Source organism: Pleurodeles waltl, chromosome 6 (assembly GCF_031143425.1).
Source record: "Pleurodeles waltl isolate 20211129_DDA chromosome 6, aPleWal1.hap1.20221129, whole genome shotgun sequence".
Lineage (NCBI taxonomy): Eukaryota > Metazoa > Chordata > Amphibia > Caudata > Salamandridae > Pleurodeles > Pleurodeles waltl.
This window is the reverse complement of record NC_090445.1, coordinates 1,082,724,101-1,082,744,036: the sequence shown is the minus strand read 5'-3', so window position 1 is coordinate 1,082,744,036 and position 19,936 is coordinate 1,082,724,101. Positions and strand designations below refer to the sequence as shown.

The following is a 19,936-nucleotide window of genomic DNA, read 5'->3' as shown; positions in this document are numbered from 1 at the left end:
TGGGCTGGAGGCTGTTGAGGTGGATGGGTGTTGGGTGGGTGGGTGCCTGCGTTTGTGTACTTTGGGAGGAGGGATCACAGACACACTGGGAGAGGAAACTGGGGATGTGTGACTGGTAGTGGTGTGGTGAGTGCACATGAGCGGTGTGTGGTGATGGACGTAGTGGCTGAAGATGTAGTGCATGCAGGTGTGAGTGGAGACGTGACAGGGAGGGATGAGGGAGACGAGGAGGAGGGGGACACAGTGGATGTTGGTATGTCTGCATGGGTATGATGCTTGTGTGAGTGCCTGTGGGATGTGTGGTGCTTATGTTTGCCAGAGCTACCCTTGTGTGTTGAGGTGTGTGCATGCTGGTCTGATGGTGTGCTTGGGATAGGCTGAGGTACAGGGAATTAGGTCTGGGTGGAGGAAGTTGGAGGGGGGAGGCTGGACACCGGGACAATGGCTGCCATCAGTGCTGAGGAGTCCGTGTCGCTGGTCTCAGCTCCTGTCCCCACTGTGGAACTCCCCTCGCCCGCCGTCCGCTGTTTCGCCCTCCAGGGCCATGTGGGATGCAGCTCCCTCCTGCTCCGGTGCCACTGCTCCTCTGCCTGATGATGCTAATGCACACAAGAACAGGTATACCACAAAAAGGTGGGGAAGACAGAAGAAAGACATGTTCAGTGCATGCAATACCGCTACAGTTGGCGGACACTACAGACACAGCAGCCCTCTGCACTACGCCATGCACTTAGAGTTCCCTAATTAATCACAGGGACATGGGGTACAAGGCCTATGCCCGACTGCTGCACACATGAGTCACAGGAGCCTGACTAGGTGTAGATGGCTTTTAACACTGGTGGGGTGCCACATAGCCTGCCTTACGGAGGGAACATGCCTACAAAACTCGTCCTGGCCAAGGGGTACCCACAGCCCACCTCCCCCAACCAGACACCTCCAATGTGCGCTGAATCAGCTGAATGAGAGCGTACTCACACCCTTGTGGCTGATGTGATGCTCTCAAGCGCCCATCCAACTCCGGGGAAGCCACCACCAGGATCTGGAACATCAGGGGTGTCATGGTGCGACGGGCACCCCCCCCACCCCCCGGCCCCCCCCCCCCCAGCAACCCCCCCTGTTGGGAGGCCATCCCCTGCTGGGCCTCCGCTGTCTTCTTGCTCAAGCGGCGAATGTCCTCCCATCTTTTCCGGCAGTGGGTGCTACGTCTGTGGTGGACATCCAGGGTCCTGACTTCCTTGGCGATGACACGCCAAATATCCTTCTTCTGGTGGGCGCTGACCTACAGGAATAGGACAGGGGAAAAGGAGAAGATATAACCGTCCGCACCGTCCCGTCCGCACCGTCACAGTCATTGGCCCGCATTCCTACCCTTGCCATGACACACATACACTCACCGTCGTTTCATTCACACCTAATTCTCCCCTTCCATCTTCCATCCACACAGGCATTGCCCATACAGCATGCTCACAGTGTACTTACCTGTTTGTCTGGAGGAACGTAGAGCAGCGTGTACGGGGGGAGGACCCCATCCACTAGTTTCTCAAACTCCTCCGTGGTGAAGGCAGGAGCCCTTTCCCCAGACACATGAGCTATTGTCTCTTCCAGACTGAGGTCACAGCAGCACTTGCAGTGTAGGTTATCTCCTGTTGAACATCAGGTATCAAGTGAGTGAACAGATAGAAAATGGCGGTCATGTCCGCTGCGGTGCGTACCGCCACCGCCAGCGTACATCGTCATTGGCTCCTGGGACCCATAGGGCCCAATGTTAACCAATGCAGGATTGCGCCGCGGTCTTCGACCGCCTACTGCGACGGTGTACAACGCCAGCGCAGTTACCTCATATCCCATTGTCCCACCTTACAGGACAGGCAGCCGCCATTTCAGGGGGACACATGGCATTATGTTTAAATGCGTCACACATACCTAGGCCTTGCATACACACTAAGACAGGCACATATCGGACTGAAAAATATGTGCAATAAAGTTGTGTTTTCGTACATCAGTGTTGGCTGACCCTCTGCTCGCTGTTCTCCTCCACAGAGTACGTCCGCTGGGGCAGGTGAGGAGATGGCGGCATCCTCCGGTGTACAGACCGCTGGTGGACCTGTTGACAATGGAAGAGCGACATGTAATTGTCACCTACAGACTGGACCGTGCCACAATCCATGAACTGTGTGCCCAGTTGGAGCCAGACCTGATGTCAGCTATCCGCCATCCCACAGGTATCCCCCCCTATAGTGCAGGTGCTGTTAGTACTCCATTTCCTGGCAAGTGTGTCTTTTCAGACGACAGTGGCCATAGCCTCTGGGATGTCCCAGCCTATGTTCTCCAACGTGTTGTCCAGAGTGTTGTCTGCCCTGCTGAAACACATGCACAGCTACATGGTGCTCCCTCAGATGGAGGATTTGCCTACAGTGAAAGGTGACTTCTATGCCCTGGGACATATCCCCAACATCATAGGTGCCATTGATGGGACACATGTGGCCTTGGCCCCCCCCCCGCAGGAGTGAACAGGTGTACGGAAACCGGAAGAGCTACCATTCAATGAATGTGCAGATGGTGTGTTTGGCCGACCAGTACATCTCCCATGTGAATGCCAAGTTTCCTGGATCAGTGCATGACGCTTACATTCTGAGGAATAGCAGCATCCCTTATGTGATGGGGCAACTCCAGAGGCACTGTGTGTGGCTATTAGGTGAGGACATGGACCCTATATAGTGTGACTAGGTGTCTGGGAATGGGGTTGCCCCTAAGGGTTAGTGTGTGTGTCTAACAGTTGTAACAACATTTGCAGATGACTCTGGCTACCCCAACCTGTCATGGCTACTGACCCCAGTGAGGAATCTTAGGACAAGGGCAGAGGAACGCTACAATGAGGCACATGGGCGAACTAGGAGGGTTATAGAGAAAGACCTTCGGCCTCCTGAAGGCCAGGTTTAGGTGCCTACATGACGGGTGTTTCCCTATTCTACGCACCAAAGAAGGTGTGCCAGATCATCGTGGCCTGCTGTATGCTGCACAACTTGGCTTTGCGACGACAGCTGCCTTTTCTGCAGGATGGTCCTGAAGGAGGTCTTGTGGCAGCTGTGGAGCCTGTGGATAGTGAAGACGAGGAAGCAGAACAGGAAATCGACAACAGAAACAAGGTGATTCATCAATACTTCCAGTGAGACACAGGTAAGACGACATCACTGCCTGCTACATCTGATACACTTGTTCTACCTCTCATCTGTCTGTCACTTTCACCCAGTGTATGGACCCTGATTTGTCACTTTCGATTTCACAGATGTGGGTCCCACTGTGTGACCTCTGCTATGTTTCCTCATGGACTAGAGCGGTGTGACATAGGTATGCTGACAATACAATGGATATTGCTATTTTCCTCAGTTATTGCAAATACACATTTGTGAAAGCACAGACTGACTCCAGATTGTTTTGTGATTTAAGTGTGTTTATTTAAGTGCTAAATAGTGGAGGGGATTGTAAAATGGTCAGGGGTGATGATGGAGGAATGTCCATGGCAGAGTCCAGTCTATTTGTTTCACAGGTGCATTGTCCAAAGGGACACAGGAAGTGGAGCTGGGGCAGTTAGTGGTTGAACAGGGTGACAAAGTGGGACAGAAAGATGACAATCAGGGTGGTCTTATTTCTTGACGGGGGTCTTGGCATCGTGCTCTGTCTTTGTCCTAGATCTCAGGGACCGCTTGCGGGGTGGTTCTCCATCTGCAGGGGGTAGGGTGCTGGTGTCGAGGTCCTGTGGCGGTGCCTCCTGTCTACTAGTGCCGGCGGTGGGCAGTTCATCGTCCAGGCTAGTGTCAGGGGCCCCTTGTTGTGCCACAGTGTCCCTCCTGGTGTTCACAAGTTCCTTCAGCACCCCCTACAATGGTGCCCAGGGTGGTATTGATGGATCCGAGTTCCTCCCTGAACCCCAAATACTGTTCCTCCTGCAGCCGCTGGATCTCCTGAAACTTGGACAGTACTGTTGCCATCGTCTCCTGGGAATAGTGGTAGGTTCCCATGACGTTGGAGGGCCTCATGGAGAGTGGGTTCCCTAGGCCTGTCCTCCCCTGTTGCCCAGCAGCCCTCCCAGTTCCCCTGTGTTCCTGGGCCTCTGTCCCATGAACCGTGTGCCCACTGCCAATGCCCCCAAGTCCCTGCTGTTCTTGTGGTGGTGGGTTAGCCTGAGTTCCCTGAAGTGGTGGACACACTGCTGCTTGACGTGTCATGGGGACAGAGGTATGGGCCCGGTGGGTGCTGGTGTTTCCAGAGGGGGGAGGCTCTGTTGTGGCTTCTGCCAGTGTGAGGGGAACCGACTGTCCTGAGGTCCCAGATGGGCCGGGCTGGTCATCTAGATCCAGTTGGACAGAGCTGCTATCATCAATGTGGGCCTCTTCTGTGGGTGGAGTGGACATGTCTGGAACATCCTGTCCGGTGACGTTGGTTAGGGGTCCTGCAGGGGGTTTAAAGGCATAGTTTATCTGTGTGTTCCATGGTGTGCAATGGGTGGGTGACCCTGTACCCCAGTGGTTGCATTCCTGTGTAGGAGCTTGTGCGCTTGATGTTTAGGGGTCTGTGTGGGTATGTGCAGTGGACATGCATTTATGATGTGTATCCATGCTTTGTTGTTGCATGAAGGGCCTGGTGTTGGGATGTGTGGTTTGAGATGGTGGGACATCTGTGAGGAGTTGGGAGTGATGGGGGGTGAGGGTATGTGATTGCATGCAAGTAGGGTGGGGGATGAAGTAGTGAAAGCTTTGACTTACCAATTCCTCCAGCTACTCCTGTGAGGCCCTCAGGATGCAGTATAGCCAAGACCTGCTCCTCCCATGTTAGTTGTGGGGGAGGAGGTGGGGGTCCGCCGCCAGTCCTCTGAACCGCGATGTGGTGTCTTGAGACCACGGAACACACCTTCCCCCATGGGCCGTTCCACCTCTTACTGATGTTATCCCGTGTTCTTGGGTGCTGTCCCACTGCGCTGACCCTGTCCACGATTCTGCGCCATAGCTCCATCTTCCTAGCTATGGTGGTGTCCTGCACTTGTGATCCGAATAGCTGTGGCTCTACCCGGATGATTTCATCCACCATGAGCCTGAGCTCCTCCTCAGAAAACCTGGGGTGTCTTTGCGGTGAACATGGGGTGGTGTGGGTGATGTCTGAGGTGATGTTTAGGGGTGTGTGGTGTTTTGTGCATGGATGTGTGTGTGTGATGGTGTTTTGTGCCTCTGTATGGTGTCATCTTTGCTGTGCTGTGTCTCTGGCCTCCGTCAATATATCAGGTAGTAAGGGTTTGTGGGTGACGTGGGAGTGGTGTGGGTATGTGTATAAGGTGCGTGTATTTGGAATTGTCCAATGTGGTTGTGTTTTGTAAGAGAGTATTTTGAGCGTGGCGGTGTGTTATCGCAAGTTTATCACTGACCTTTGGTGTTACCGCCAATGTTGTAATGAGGGCCATAGTGATTATACTCAAATGGCGTTCACGAGAAAATCTCAAAAAACAAATGTAAGATTTCAGTGTGCTCTAAAAAAACATTTTTAGGCTGCTAGTGAAACAAGCTGCTTGAAATACTATCGACAGCTGGTGACTAACATGGAAGATCGGTCAGGCACCCGCAAACAGGCTGGAAACACTGAAAGATAACCTTTGTTTGTGCTCAAAGATGACGATAGTCCCACGCCAATGAGCTGACACCACCATCATCAGTTTTGTGAAGACACGAAAGAGGATCACAGTAAACTTAAAAAGCTACTTGCTCACTTTGAAACACAGTTAACATGTGTGAAAAATTCAGGATGCGGGTGTGTGAATAAGCATTGTGAAGGTCCAGCACTACTATAAAGTATCCTGTTTGAGCACTGACAACACCTCAGCCAGGGTGTGCATTTAGAAATTGTCTTTGTGGAGGTAGCTGTTGACTGACCACCCAAAAGGACCTTTTAGTTTTTTTTCTGCACAAAGAAATGAAAAAGAAAAAGAACCACAACCTATCTCTGGAGGTAGGACAACCTACTCTGCGCTTGTGCAGAAGAGAGATGGAAACACCCGCTGGAGCAAGGAAGATTAGCTCTCCATTAGACACTGAATGAACATAGCAACAGGTCATGAGCTTCGCAGGTTTCTTAACGTAGATGACCACTGCTGTTGCTTTTGCCATCTCCATTCCTCCCAATGACTCCCTCCCATTTCTGTTAGTCAGCACAAACCTTGGCACTGAAAAAATAAAAAATACCAAGCCAAAGGCACTTTACCGTCAAGTCTGCGAAGATCCCTATCCAGAGCCGATCCCACATAGCCTGATCTTCCTTGCCAGCACCAAATGTTGAGGCGTTAGTCACACAAGCGCAGAACATTTTGATAGCTGCCTGTGGATCTTCCATGGTGTGTACAAGCTTGAACTTTCTGGTGCAGAGCCTGTGGGTGTCTAAAACTGAAACTTTATAACAGAGGGCACAAAAACGCATAGACCTCAGCCAGATTATGCTGTGACTTTAAAGACTCATATTGACTAGCAGGCTGTATGTCACCACACTAGACTGAGGAATAATAGTGGGTAAGAGACAAAGAGCCCACACAAACAGTTGTAGACCACAGTTCTAAGAAAGACTATTATTTTGCCACACTATGTTCTATCTTGCGTGTGATGTTTAATTAAAAGACAAGTATTAAATGGAACATTTGTTGTACACACACGGGCAGTAAATATGAACACACACTCAATGACTTAACCCCAGACCAATAGGTTTTTTATATAGAAAAATATTCTTCTCTTAATTTACTTTAGAACCACAAGATTCTGAATTCAAGTAAGTACATAAATTGTAAGGTACTTGGCATAAGCAAATATAGAACTTGGAATGAAAACAGTAAGGTACACAGTTCTGGCAAATATGCAAATAACCTATTTTAAAAGAGGACACTGCAAAATTCAACAGTTCCTGTAGGAGGTAAGTAGAAGTTAATTTAGCAGGTAAGTAAAGCACTTACAAGTTCAGTCTCCAGGGCATAGACAGCCGACTGTTGGGGGTTCAAGTCAACCACAAACACCCAGTACCAGCAACACAGGGGTGGTCAAGTGCAGAGGTCAAAGTAGCATAAGCGCTTATGGAGAAAAGGGGTGCTCCGGTTCCACTCTGCTAGCAGGTAACTACCTGCGTCCTCTGGGAGCAGACCCGGGGAGTTTTGTATAGCACTGGGTTGGGCGGTGTCCCAAACAGGCGCACAGGGCCAGCCAGGTGCAGTGTGCAAAGTAGGTGTCAGGTTTTGAATAGAAATCAATGGAGGGACTCAGGGGCCACTCTGGTGATGCAGGCAGGGCATGGGGTTCTTCATGGGCCAGCCACCGACTGGGCTAGGATGAGGGACGCCTGCTGGTCACTTCTGGAGCGGTAGTTGGTTCCTCTTGGGCCTGGGGGCTGCAGGGGCGGTGCTTCTTCCAGGCGTTGGGATCTCTGTTACCAGGAAGTTGCAGTGAGGGGGAGCCTCTGGATTCTCTCTGCATGCTTCACGTGGGGATGCAGGGAGATTGTCTCAGGGTGGCCACGTCGTTGGAGTCACTTGGGGGTCCACGCTGCAGTGTTGGTTTCTCTGGACACAAGCTGGGGGCGTTGGTGCAGAGTGGTGGGGACTCACGCTTCAGGAGTGAGGTGGGTGTCACTTTAAAGATGGTTTCTTCCTTGTTGTTTGACAGAGCCCATATCCACTAGAGTTTTTTGGTCCTTTGGGTTGAAGGGCAGTACCCCGAGTTGGCCGAGGTCGCTGGTCCCGCAGGATGAGTCGCTGTTGCAGGTTCTTTGAGTCTGGAGACAGGCAGGTAGGGCTGGGGCCAAGTCAGTTGTTGTCTCCATCTTCTCCACTGGTGTTTTGAGGTCAGCAGTCCTTTAGGTTTTCAGGAAATCTGAAATCCTGGGTTCAAGGTCGCCCATAAATACTGAGTGTAGGAGGGTGTTAGGGCTGGAGGGCAGTAGCCAATGGCTACTGACCTTGAGGATGGCTACACCCTCCTTGTGCCTCTCTTTGGGGAGGGGGGCACATCCCTATCCTTATTGGGTAAATCCTCCAAAACAAGATGGAGGATTTTCCAAGGAGGGGGAGGGGGTCACTACAGCTCTGGTCAACTTAGGGGTGGAACTGGCTGAGGGGGTGACACATCCTTGTTTTTCTCATTATCTCCGCCGGACTTTCCGCCCAAAGTTGGGGCTGTGTCCAGGGGGCGGGCATCTCCACTAGCCAGAGTGCCCTGTGGCAGTGTAACACGAAGCCTGAGCCTTTGTGGCTCACTGCTAGGTGTTACTGTTCCTGCAGGGGGAGGTGTGAAGCACCTCCACCCAGTGCAGGCTTGGTTTCTGGCCTCAGAGAGCACAAAGGCTCTCACGCCAGGAGGTCAGAAACTAGTCCCTCTGTGGCAGGCTGGCACAGACCAGTCAGTCTTGCATTGAAGGATTGGGTAAAATACAGGGGGCATTTCTAAGATGCCCTGAGTGCTATCGGTCGAAGAGCCATGTCTTGAGGAGTTTCCTGAAGGTGAGGAGGTCCTGGGTCTGACGCAGGGAGGTCGGCAGTGAGTTCCAGGTCTTGGCGGCGAGGTAGGAGAAGGATCTGCCGCCGGAGGTCTTGCGTTGAATTCGGGGAGCGAGGGAGAGGTTGGCAGAGCGGAGTTGGCAGGAGGGGGACGTAGAAGTTGAGTCTGTTGTTCAGGTAGGCGGGTCCGGCGTCGTGTAGTGCTTTGTGCGCGTGGGTGAGGAGTCTAAAGGTGATCCTCTTGTCCACGGGGAGCCAGTGGAGGTCCTTCAGGTGGTGGGAGATGTGGCATCGGCGGGGTATGTCGAGGATCAAGCGGGCGGATGTGTTCGGGATGCGCTGGAGTCGTTTGATGTCTTTTGCTGGGATGCCTGTGTAGAGTGTGTTGCCGTAGTCAAGTCTGCTACTGACAAGGGCCTGAGTCACCGTTTTTCTGGTTTCCGTCGGGATCCACTTGTAGATTCTGCAGAGCATGCGGAGGGTGTTGAAGCAGGAGGAGGAGACTGCGTTGACCTGTTTGGACATGGTGAGAGCGGAGTAGAGGATGAAGCTGAGGTTGCGTGCGTGGTTGGCAGGAGTAGGTGGGGGACCCAGTACGGTGGGCCACCAGGAGTCGTCCCAGGCCGAGGGTGAGCGTCCGAGGATGAGGACTTCCGTCTTATCGGAGTTTAATTTCAGGCGGCTGTTTCTCATCCATTCGGCAATGGATTTCAGTCCCTCGTGGAGGTTGGCTTTGGCGGTGTGTGGATCTTTAGTAAGGGAAAGGATGAGCTGGGTGTCGTCGGCGTAGGAGAGGATGGTGAGGTTATGCTGACGGGCCAGCTGTGCGAGGGGTGCCATGTATACGTTGAACAGCGTTGGGCTTAGCGAGGAGCCTTGGGGGACGCCGCAGATGAGGTTGGTGGCTTCGGAGCGGAAGGGTGAGGGTCGGACTCTCTGGGTTCTGCCGGAGAGAAAAGAGGAGATCCAGTTGAGGGCTTTGTCTTGAATTCCGGCTTCGTGGAGACGAGTTAGTAGGGTGCGGTGGCAGACCGTATCGAAGGCGGCAGATAGGTCTAGGAGGATGAGGGCTGAAGTTTCGCCGTTGTCCATTTGCTGTCTGATGTCGTCTGTGGCGGCAAGGAGTGCAGTCTCGATGCTGTGATTGCGTCTGAATCCGGATTTAGAGGGGTCTAAGGTGGAGTTGCCTTCGAGGTAGTGGGTGAGCTGTGCGTTGACGATCTTCTCAATGACCTTCGCTGGGAAGGGGAGAAGGGAGATCGGGCGGAAGTTTTTGAGGTCGGCCTTGGGTTTCTTGAGGAAGGCTTGGATATCGGCGTGCTTCCAGCTGTCCGGAAAGGTTGCGGTGTTGAAGGATAGGTTGATGATCTTACGAAGTTGGGGGGCGATGGTGGAGTCGGCTTTGTTGTAGACATGGTGTGGGCAGGGGTCTGAGGGGGATCCTGAGTGGATGGAGTTCATGGTCTTTCGGGTTTCGGCGTCATCTACGTGGGTCCAGGTGGTGAGGCGGTCGGCGTGGGAGGAGTTGTTGGGTGTGGGGTCTGGCGGAGGTGTGGTGTTGAGGCTGTCGTGGATGGCGGCGATTTTCTGGTAGAAAAAGGTGGAGAGTGCGTCGCAGAGTTTCTGGGATGGTGGGACGTCGTTGACGTTGGGGTTGGAGAGCTCTTTCACGATGCAGAAAAGTTCCTTGCAGTCGTGTGCGTTGTTGTTAAGGCATTCTGTGAAGTGGGAGCGTTTGGCGAGTCGGATCAGTTGGTGGTGTTCGCGGTTGGCTTCCTTGAGGGTTGCAAGGCTGTCGGGTGTGCGCTCGAGGATCCATTTTTTCTTGAGTTTCTGGCAGTTGCGTTTGGAGGTGATCAGTTTGTCTGTGAACCAGGCTGGTTTTTTCTTTTCTTGGTTGACGGTGGGTCTCTTGAGTGGTGCTAGGATGTTGGCGCAGTTGAGGATCCATTGTTGGAGGTTGATGGCGGCGGAGTCCGGGTCGGTGGGGTCGGGTGGTGGGTTTTTGGCGAGGGTGCTGGTTAGTTGTTCTTCTATGGTGACTTTTCCCCAGCGGCGGTGAGGCGGTAGTGGGGTGCGGTGGTGTTCGGTGTTTTTCTTGAAGGTGAAATGGACGCAGTGGTGGTCGGTCCAGTGGAGTTCGGAGGTGTGGCTGAAAGAGATGTGGTTGCTTGCAGAGTAGAGTGGGTCTAGGGTGTGACCGGCGATGTGGGTGGGTGTGTTGACCAGTTGTCTGAGTCTGAGGTTGGTGGTCAGAGATGCGATGTTGGCGTCATTGTTGTTCTCCAGGTGGAAATTGAGGTCTCCCAGGAGGATGTAGTCTGTTGAGGCGAGGGCGTGGGTGCTTGCGAGGTCGGAGATGGTGTCGCTGAAGGGGGCTCTTGGTCCTGGAGGACGGTATATGAGGGTTCCTCTGAGGGTAGTGTTGGGGTCCGTGTGGATCTGGAAATGAAGGTGTTTGGCTGTCTTGAGGGTGTCTTCCATGTGGGTGTGGATCTTGAGGGTAGATTTGTGGGCGATGGCTATCCCTCTACCGATTCCGTTGGTGCGGTCTCTTCTGGTGCTCTTGTAACCGCCAGGGAGGGCGATGTCTGGGGCCGAGGAGTCGTTCCACCAGGTTTCGGTTAGGAAGGCTACGTCTGGGGCGGTGGTGTCGAGCAGGTCCCAGAGCTGGATGGCGTGCTTTCGTGCGGAGCGTGTGTTGAGGAGGATGCAGTTCAGGTGGTTGGTGTTGGTTGTTGTAGGCTTCGTTGTTCTGTTGCAGGTGAACTTGCCGGTGCGGCAGGAGAAGGGTCCTTTGGTGTGCTTCGGGGTGGCCTGGAAGCAGGCTGTGGATGGGCCAGGGTTGAGGGCGAGGAGTTCGCTGGCCGAGTAGCGAAGGCTGGGGATGCGGGGGCGTGAGGACCAGGGGGGGGGGGGGTGGCGCTGGGCGCAATCCAGGCGCGGACGCGCAGTGCCAGCCATTAGGAAGGGAGGGGGGGAGGGAGGGAGGAGCAGCTGGGGGGCGGGAGGCAGCGGCAAGGGTAGATCGGCAAGGGGGAGCGCCCAAGGGGCGAAAAAAACAGGGAAAAAAGCAAGGCACAAACAGTAAGGATAAGTTCAAAAACAGTCACAAAATACAATTCTGGCACAAATTACAATCGGGGTACAGCAATCAGAAGGGGCACAACGGGGGCAGAAGCGCAAGGAGCTGAAAAAAGAAAAAAACACTTACAGGACGGCGAAAAGCGGCACACGGGTCAAGTGAAGCTTAAACAGAGCCCACTAGACACCAGGGATGAGACGCAGGAGGATGCCTGCGGGTGGAGGAGGGCCTCGAACACGCTAGTAGCAGCGTGGGCGGGGGTCAGGGGCACGAGACGGCAGGGTGGTGCTGCGGACGTGGGGGGCGAGCTCTAGACCTAAAGCAGGTCAGAGGTCGCTCACTCGCGACGCGCAGCGCCAGCCATTAAGAAGGGAGGGGGGAGGGAGGAGCAGCTGGGAGGCAGGAGGGAGCGGCGAATGGGGGCGGGGCCGCAGGGAGGCAGCGGCAAGGGTAGATCGGCAAGGGGGAGCGCCCAAGGGGCGAAAAAAACAGGGAAAAAAGCAAGGCACAAACAGTAAGGAAAAGTTCAAACAGTCACAAAATACAATTCTGGCACAAATTACAATCGGGGTACAGCAATCAGAAGGGGCACAACGGGGCAGAAGCACAAGGAGGCAAGGCGCTGAAAAAAAGGAAAAAACACTTACAGGACGGCGAAAAGCGGCACACGGGTCAAGTGAAGCTTAAACAGAGCCCACTAGACACCAGGGATGAGGCGCAGGAGGATGCCTGCGGGTGGAGGAGGGCCATGAACACGCTAGCAGCAGCGTGGGCGAGGGTCAGGGGCACGAGACAGCAGGGTGGTGCTGCGGACGTGGGGGGCGAGCTCTAGACCTAAAGCAGGTCAGAGGTCGCTCACTCGCGACGTGCTGCGCCAGCCATTAAGAAGGGAGGCGGGAGGGAGGAGCAGCTGGGGGGCGGGAGGGAGCGGCGAATGGGGGCGCGACCGCAGGGACGCAGCGGCAAGGGTGGATCGGCAAGGGGGAGCGCCCAAGGGGCAAAAAAAACAGGGAAAAAAGCAAGGCACAAACAGTAAGGAAAAGTTCAAAAACAGTCACAAAATACAATTCTGGCACAAATTACAATCAGGGTACAGCAATCAGAAGGGGCACATCGGGGGCAGAAGCGCAAGGAGGCAAGGCGCTGAAACAAAAGGAAAAAACACTTACAGGACGGCGAAAAGCGGCACACGGGTCCAGTGAAGCTTAAACAGAGCCCACTAGACACCAGGGATGAGGCGCAGGAGGATGCCTGCGGGTGGAGGAGGGCCTCGAACACGCTAGCAGCAGCGTGGGCGGGGGTCAGGGGCACGAGACAGCAGGGTGGTGCTGCGGACGTGGGGGGTGAGCTCTAGACCTAAAGCAGGTCAGAGGTCTACACCACACTATTCTTTACTACTGCACTCTATGCCACTACACTGCATCACTGCACCCTATGCCACTGCACTCTAGGCACTATACTCTGCACCACTCTACGCCACTGCACTCTGCAACGAGTCTACTCTGCACTCTATGACACTGCACCACTCTGCATTACTGCACTCTCTGCCACTCTATTGTATGCCACTCTACCACATGCCACTGCACTCTAAACTACACTGTACACCACTACCTTCTACTCTGCAACATTGCACTCTCCGCCATTGTACAGCAATTTACTCTGTACTACTGCATTCTACGCTACTGCACTCTATGCCACTCTACATCAATCCACTCTACGCAACTGCACTCTACAGCACTATAATCAACTCTGCACTGCACCACTCAACACTACGCCACTGCACTCTCTGCTACACAAGTCTACTCTGCACTCTATGCCACTGCACCACTCTACACTACTGCACTCTGCCACTCTATTGTATACCACTCTACTCCACTCTACTTTGTCCCATGCCACTGCACTCTACGCAAATGCACTATAAACAACTGCACAGTACCCCACTGCACTGTACTCTAAATGAACTTCACGCCACTATGCCACTAACTTATAGCCATGCTAAACAGCAGCCACTCTGGTCAAAACACATTGGCAAAGCCAATAACTCTTGCGTAGACAAGACCTATTGGCTTTGCCAATGCCTGTTAGTACTATGAGGTCGGATGTCCCTGAAAGAACTGTGAATGTGTAAGTCCTTGTTTTAAACATGCAACTGATGCCTCGTCGGGGGTAGTAAACGTTATATAAATACAATTACATCATAATATAGGCTGCTACAAAATGTGCAAATACATTCCAGTTAAATTTTAAAAAAAGTGTTTTTCAAATACAGATTTGATTAATATATAGTTTATACCTAATACTAACATTATTTATAACAGTCTAATAAAACCACCCACTCCACAGCTCACCTTGGAACACCATTACAGTATCTCTCTGAAAGAAAATATCTTTGCTATTAGAAAACTTCAAGTGACTCCTTTGGTTAAAGTCAATGCAGGTTTTCAAGCCCCTTTATGTTTGCAGATTTACCAGTTGCCCACGTTTGCATTTCTTCAGGGAAGGAGACCCCCTGGCAAGAAGGCAGTGTCTTATCTATCTGCCCCTCCCTGCCTCGGAGCACAAGAGACCCCCTGCCTTTCAGTCCAGTTGGGGAAACTAATTTGCCTGTAATTTGGCCCTGCCTCCGTTGTCCTTTTGGTGAAAGGCTAAAATTATGGACAAATACCGTCCCTTAACCCTTTCATTGCGGACAACGGGCGGCAAGGCCAAATTACAGGCAGTCCGTGGAAATAACCAACAGGTGGTCACCCTACTCACAGTAACATTCATGCCTGCGCGCCTGGCCCCACCTAAACAGAGGCTCGCATTTCATAATGCTAATCGCGGTAACTGACAATTCTTTAGTGCTCACAAAATGCGTGCAGCGTCCCGAGCTGCTTCTAACGGCCCAACGAGGTGCCGTGACGCAGCTCGGGAACAGGTAACTAGTAGAAGGGCAGTGACACAAAAGAAAGTCACTGAAAGAGGAAAGCCGAGATTATATATATAGAATATATAATTGGCACGAGTACTGACCTTAAAGAAGGGGTAGCGCCGCTCCGACGAGTCTGTAACGCGGTACTGCTGCTCCGACCGCAATCCGTTGTGCCCCTTTCAATGCCGAGCGTTAAAATGCAAAACGCGCATGCGCGTCATCCTCATTAAAAATTCAAAGCGCGCATGCGCTACAGAACTGCCCGTTGAGGGGAGCAGTTCCAGACGGCGAAATTGTCAAAATCGCCGGTGCGCATGCGCACAGTTGTGCGCATGCGCACATAACACAGCCGACCCGATTCGGACGGGGTGCGGCTAAATGCAGAACACCGGTCTCCCACTAGAGGGCAATAGGAAGGTGGGGGCTGGGTGGGAGTGCAAGGGTTTGATACTTGTTGAAGGGGTAGAGAAAACTGCTGAGCACGGAGGATGAGTGAGAATGGGGACTTGGGGGGAGCACAGGGCTTGCCCGTCTCCCCCCGGGTTTATCGGGCTGTGGTGGAACGTTGCACAGACTCGACTGGGGATTGGTTTTGGGAGGGAACTGGGGTTGTGACGTCGGGAGGGGTATAAAGGAGAGGGGCTGGGTGTGGGCGGCCTCTTTGGCCGTTGTCACACCCAGTGGGCGTTTTGGTCTTCGTGCCCTCCCGCCCTCCCTTTTAGCTTATTCTATTTCCCTAAGTTTTTGCTGGGCAAAAAAATTTGTTGGTAAAGAATTTTCCACTGGGGTGGGTTTTTTCCCTCTTTTTCGGCATGTTTGGTTTTATGGTAGCTATGTTTTAACAGGGCAGGTCTATGTGGTTGTTTTGTGGGGTGTGTGGGTGCATGGTTTAAGGGTATTAGTTAGTGTGGGTTAGAGTTTGAGGGTGGGTGGGGGTTTTTATCATGTTATTGCCGCTGATAGTCAGGTTTGGCATGGATTGTGTATTTATTGGAATGCACTGTTTGGCCTTTCGGGGGGGGGGAAGGGGTAGTTCAGAAAGAGGAGAGGGAAGGGATTTTGCAATGGTCAAGGGTAATTGGACAAGGTGACTGCAGGACAGATGTTTAATGGGGTGGTTGGGGCAAGGTGGGGATGGGACAAAGGGTGGGGCGGTTGGGTCAGTTTAGAGGGAGGGGGAGGGGTTAGTTGATGGTTTTTGTATTAGTGAGGTTTGGGTAGTTTTGTGAGGCTATAATGCCAAGGTTTTTATTGCCAGACCTGTTCTATTAAAGCGGCCTTTTACCCCTTACAGTGAGTTTGTGGTCGTTTCATTTTCAGCCCGAGGGAATTGGTGATCCCTACCCGAGCCACCCCACCTGTTTGACACCCCTGAGCGCACGGACATTTTACTTGGGAACCCCCACACAAGCACTATTTCCTGCATGTTCCCCAATAAGTTAAGCACTTACCTGACCAAGTGCCTCTTGTAAATCCTCCGAGGTCCACCCTCTATCAAAGGAGCTACCTCTTCGGTACCTGGGAGGAACAAGAGGGAGAAACTTTAAGCTCCTGTAAACAAGAAGAAGACGGGCAAGAGCGTTGGACAGGAAGAACAAGGAAAAGATAAGAGATGATGGAGACAAAAAGACACTAAATAAACACAACCAACAAAAGACAGCCTGAGTAAATCGTTTTTTTGTTTTTTTTTTACTTGAGGACTGCGGGCAATAAGATAACCCACAGGTACATAGTGTTTTTTATTTTCATTAAGCATATTTTGGTGAGCTGGTGGTTAATTATTTTCTATTGTGTAATCTTTTCATGAAAGTGACCATGCACAGAGCATTTGTGTTTGTTGCTGGTTTCACCTTATAATTTTGGGGTATTCATTAGCCATGTGTATCTGTAGCTACAGCGCTTCTGTGCTTCGTATGTGGAGTCTCTGTGATTTAAACTGCAGCGCTCCTGTATGTACTGTATTTGTTCTTTATTTATTTAAACTAGGAGTCTTTCCATAACATCTTTAGTGTTTTGAAGCCGGCACAGCTGTGGCGCTACAAGGGGCCGTACGCAAAGCCACATGGCTTCAGAGGACTATGCTTAGAAAACATCAGTGCTTATCTGTAAACCCGACATTTGCGGATATTTTATGGATCGTTTGGATGATTACAGCAGTGGTTTTTAGTTCAAATGGATTATATTGGTTAATGGGGAAATATTTAGTCCTGTCAGCCGCATTTTTTCTTTTCTTATCAGTACCAAAATACAATAAAAGAAGGCCACATTGTGTTTTTTTTTTTTTTTAAATGACAACGTGGAAACAGTAAGGGCTTTCTAATGTATAAACAATGCTATACTTTTATTGTTTAATTCACTCAACAATATACTTTCGACAGATAAATTATTATATGTAATAACGCAATTTTTGGAGTATCGCAAGTGTGACTATTTCATGTTTTTAAAGTTGCATATTCATTATATTGATATGAACAGATAGCAGCTGCTTCATTACGCTGGCTGGACTATTCATTGGCACTAACGTTTAAAGGTTTGCAATTCTTTCAGGGACATGAGGTTGTGGAGTTTTGACAGGTTATCCTCTTGATTTATTTTGGTTAATTTAAGAATATTTACTAAACCTGTCTACCTGTAGCTGCTGCACTGTAAGGGCTCTGTAGGAGGCATTGGGTTTTATAGTACACGTTCTGGTATTTGCCATATTTTCTTTTTAATTTGGCCCTCCTGGCGGTATATATTAAGTGTATTTTTATACTAATGTGTCACTGGAATGATACTTCTATGTGACTGCAAATGTTTTTGCATGAATACACATTTGCTGCATTTGACACTTAATCCATCATCTGTTGTATAATGTGCACATTCAACAAAAATAATAATTTTTTGTAGCTCAATTGGTGGAAAAGTTAGTGGAAAAAAAAAAAAAACAGCAACACGTGCTGCCTAGCAAAACAATTGTGTGATTTATTTAGTAACTAACATTTGGGCTTTATATATTTCACTGACACCACACTGTATTTGCTATTTAAGAAAGTGTTTAGGGTGATGCTTGCCTAGCTGCTTGAAGCTGCCTTCGCTGCAGTGTTTTAGGAGCCTTGAATGCGGACAATACGGCTTCAAAGGTTCTTAATTTATTTGCAGTTAAGTGATTATGGTGCTGCTTCTATAGCGGTTTGAAGCTGGTTGCGCTGCACTGCTTTTAAGAGCCTTGAATGTGGACGCATATAGCTTCAAAGGCTCCTCCTTTGGTTTAATGTTATGCTGCTTGCCGTTTCTAATTAAGGCACTTTTAACATGCCATTTCGTTTTGGAGCTTTGGCTCATTTAAATTTGTTTTTAGTAAAACGCTCTTGGATTATCTCCTTTAATCGTACATTTCCAATGGCAATTTTTTTAACGTCTGGCTTGTTTAATTTTTTTTCAGTAAAATGCTTTTGGGTTTCCTTCTTTTTTTTTGGAGGGGGGGTGGCTTTCTGACTAATGCGCTATTGCGATGCTATTTGGTTTAAGAGGTCTGGAGTAAAGTGTTTATGGTGCTGCTTCTATAATACAAAATAGTTTCAACTACACGCCACATAGATCCCTTCACTCCAAACCAAAACACATAGAAAAACAAGCATTTGCAATGCAATAGGTCTCGTATTTGCAAGAGTTAGAGGTGTTGGCGTTATTTGATAGAGACTGCTAGTTGCAGATTCCTTACCTTAGAATTTTCCCCCAGGCGTCAGACTGGATCCGGAGATTTTTTCTTTGAGCAATTGCCTTGCGCGTCGGTAGGTGGTGTCGGTCGACTCCGCAGGCGTCGTAGGCATCGTGGTCGCCGTGATGATGTCTGGAGTAGTACATAGACGCCGCTCACGCAGTGACGTCAGTTCTTTTCTTTCCGCGCCACGTGCTGATCTGAGAGAGAGCTACCCTCGGCTATTTTTTGGGCGAATTCGACAGTTTTGTCGTTTTATTTTTGGTGCGATCTTTGGTGCGTCGAGGATGTCCCCGAAGACCGGGTTCAAGCCGTGCGAGGACTGCCACTGCATGATGTCGGTGACGGACCCTCATTGTGTCCGTCTGTGGTGCCTCGAGCGCGACCCGAAGTCGTGCTCCGAGTGCCAGGCGATGCATCCGAAGGCTTTGAGGGATCGGTCCCTAAAGCTGATGGCGGCCCGGCACTCGATCTCGCTCGAGAGGAAGGTCTCGAGATCGGTCGCAGAGCCACCACCACTCGTCTTCTTCGAAAACTTCAGGTCAAGGTAAGAAGAAGTCCCATCGCTCTCCGACTTCACCCGTTGCTTGGTCGACGCGATGGGGGATGAGCGTCCACGAACTAGGCCTCCGTCCTCGGAGCCTACGTCTGGGTCGACTCCGCGCTTCCCTGAGTTTCCCTGAGCCGGAGCGACCCCTGCCCAACTCAAAAAGTTCTACGAGGCCATGTGCCTCATCTTTGGGCGTGCTGACCCCGATACGGTGCCTTTGGGCCCAAGGGGCTTGGCTGAGGGGCCTTCGGGTTCCACGCCGGCGGCTTCGGCCCCGGCCACTGAGGTCGCCTCTGGATCCGTGCGTGGATCCGCACAGACGCCGGTCGCACAGTCGAGAACTTACCCAGCGCCGGGTCATTTAGCGACGCTCATGATGTCGGTAGTGCCCACTATCGACGTCGACCCGATTCTCATTCCCGACGACTCGGAGCGGCGTCGGCCAACGCCACCATCGGCCTCTGTGGTCCCCATTCGCCTGAGGTCAGATTCCGACCCATTTTCCTATGGGTACGAATATGGGGAGGAATTGGAGGAGTCCCTGGACCCTTATGAATACCAGGAAGACTCTACTATGGACTGGGCACAGGACTTGGGTGAAGCCAGTGGTCTTGATACTTCTCCTGACTCTGGCGTGCTGTCTCCTCCTACCATGGCTACGGCGGAGGGAGCTACCTATGGTATGGTGGTTAGTAGGGCGGCTGAGGTCCTTGGCCTTGAGCTACCTACTATCGAAGTCAGGTCTAACCTCCTGTCGGAGGTGCTTCAGCCTGGGACTTCTACATCTGAACCCCTTCTCCCATTTAATGAAGCCCTCACTGACGTCCTTTTGGGTACATGGTCCAAACCCAACACAGGGGCTCCTGGGAACAGGACGATCGCTCGCCGCCATCAGCCTGCACCGAACGACCTGCAGTTCCTGTCCCAACATCCTATGCCTGACAGTCTCTTGTTATCCAAGCGTCCTCTTCTTCTGGCGCGTTCCCTTCCGCACCCCCGGATAGGGCATCCAAAAGGCTGGAACAATTTGGTAAGAAGTTATTTTCTTCCTCCAGCCTCGTGCTGCGGTCCGTGAACACCGCATGCCTTTTGGGCCGTTATTCCCACTCCCTGTGGGATACGGTTGCACAAGTCCTGCCGTAGATATCAGAGGGGGCCCGTGCTATCGTCTC

At 51.6% G+C, this 19,936-nt stretch overlaps 1 long non-coding RNA gene across 2 annotated transcripts in view; it reads right to left on the bottom strand.

Moving 5' to 3' along the window:
- Positions 1–14,716, bottom strand: part of LOC138300575 (uncharacterized) — a 51,101-nt gene extending 36,385 nt beyond the window's left edge. Inside the window, exon 1 of one of the 2 annotated variants that reach the window (XR_011204961.1) lies at positions 14,616–14,716. This is a non-coding gene — a long non-coding RNA (uncharacterized lncRNA). The remainder of the gene's footprint in view (positions 1–14,615) is intronic. The other variant, XR_011204960.1, reaches the window with a different exon arrangement.
- Between the last annotated feature and the right edge of the window lie 5,220 nt (positions 14,717–19,936).